Raw genomic sequence first — 2,189 nt, forward strand, 5'->3', positions numbered from 1 at the left:
CAAGCTAATAGGTGCAAAACTACATTAAAGCTACCAACCTCCTCCCTTACAGTCTGCAAAGCTGGTTGTTCCATGAGTGACAGAAAGGGTGGAGCCTCCTCCTCTGCCTCTTCCCATCCTAATGTTGGGGTGCCTCCCTAACCCTACAGTCCTTGTATCTCTGATGGTAGCCCCAAATCCTCTGTGTACTGACCCAGTGCAAGGTTGCATGTTGCTAATGAGTTATGTAGTGTGCACAGCTTTGCCTGTAGGATGCTGCATCCCAGCTGCTGAAGGGGATGCTGAGCAGAGCAGCTGAAAGCTGAACTCACTCTGACTTTCTCTCAGCAGCACTGCTGCCTTTTGCTCGACCAGTGATCTCTGCTCAGCAGTGTTGACAATTGCACCGTCAAAATGGCCAGGGGCATCAGAAGTGGGGAAGTGATGAACAGACCAGTACTGTGCTCATTCAGTGGAGGCTGGCACATGGTTAAGAGTCAAGTGGAAAGAGAGTCATTGCTCCATGTCTTCTGAACTATTTCAAATTCAAGGTAGGGCCAGTGGTGAAGTTTGGGCTGATGGGTTTGGGTTTTACTGTGGTTTTCGATATTTTTTGTCAGATGAATGAGTGAATGTCATAGCAGGAATATCCAGGCTGCCCAGGAGATGCATGGCCAACACATGGTCTTGTTTAGTATCTGGAGTTGTTGTATTCATTTGCACAATATCTGCCAGGCTCATTGTACTGCATGCAATAGAGTCACTGATTAATAAAAGAGACAAAGCAGGAACTCAGTGTGCTCAATGTTTTTCTGAAGTGGGTTTTGTTAATGACCACCTCTTGTTTGGTCATTTTCAAAGAGCAGATTTAACCAGTTGCACCAGAACACAAGCATGGCCTATAGCACAAACCACATAGTCTTTATGCTGCCTGAAGCAAAAGGCACCTTGCCTGTGCTTGGTCCCTGGTGCTTGAGGCCAAGTTGAGATCTGGCCCCATTCTCCTGCTCCCTTTCTGGGTTACAGGGTGAGTCCCAGGGACACAGGGAAATCTTTTTCCTGAAGATTCTTTCCGCAGCTTCCCACAAGGGCTTCAATTCGGGTCAACACTTCACAGACAGGTGTGGAAAAGCAAATCCAGTGCACCTTTTTCCAACCTCAGCTTTGGCTTGAGGCTATTTAATCCTTCACATGTGACTCCCATGCAGAAAATCTGAACATATCACAGAAATATCAAGTGAGACTGGCTTGCAGAAGGAGGGCAGACCATTTCTGAGCTCAGCTGAGATTGCTGGAGGAAAGAACCTCTTCCCAGGCAGATATAGCTATAATTTGTGTAACAAAAGATGTTGCCTCTACCTGGAGTCTCCTTTTCTCTCTCTACCTTCTCCACCAACACTGCATAACACTTGCACTCACACCTATGAAGGCAGCAAGGGCAGCTTTCTCTCTTAAAAGCTGAGGGTCTTCTCCACAGTGAAATCCTCATGTTCCATGAGGCCCTTTATGGCACCTGAGGCTGAGATCTCCCCGTGCAGATTTATCTCTCCATGCTGAGCCAGCATGAAGCCAATTCAGTGCTAAGTGCAATGTTTCCCCCATCTATTCTTGCAGATAGAGCAATATTATCCTGTATTAGCGAAGTGGCTGACTATGTCACTTGCGACGTGTCAAAAGCCATAAGACTATATTGGTTTTCAGACTCCTGCTGTGTTGGCTTGGGCATTTTCTGTTCTCTTCTATGACAGTACTCTGTTTTCAACAGAAATGTCAGGATGCCAATGAACCAATGAAAGGAATCTCCTTGGCGTTTAGCCTTTAATATTTCCTAGGCTTTTAATCTTGGGATGGGAAATCTAGTACTTGAGAAGGGAAGTTAAAGGATGGCTGATTTTCTTTATATCTTTCCTAAAGAATATGTATCTGGCGCTTCTGTGAACAGTGGCAGTGGGATTTAGGTCTTGCACGATCGGTTAAAATGTCAGTGGGATGGGATTTCTGCTTGGGTATTTCTCATGCTTACTTTCAGCAGTGTGCAAAATGATGAATGAATAGAAGAAAAATAAAAGCTGAATATTACTTGCTCCAAAAGGTCTTTGTAAACAAGTTTTGCTCTTGTGCAAGTTTGCTGAGCTGGTGGGTAGTAGAAAACAGAGACAGAGACAGAGGCTAATTCACAGCCAAGACACTACTTTGGTGCTGGCAGGAAA

This window comes from Antrostomus carolinensis, unplaced genomic scaffold, assembly GCF_000700745.2.
Source record: "Antrostomus carolinensis isolate BGI_N321 unplaced genomic scaffold, ASM70074v2 scaffold2565, whole genome shotgun sequence".
Classification (NCBI taxonomy): Eukaryota; Metazoa; Chordata; class Aves; order Caprimulgiformes; family Caprimulgidae; genus Antrostomus; species Antrostomus carolinensis.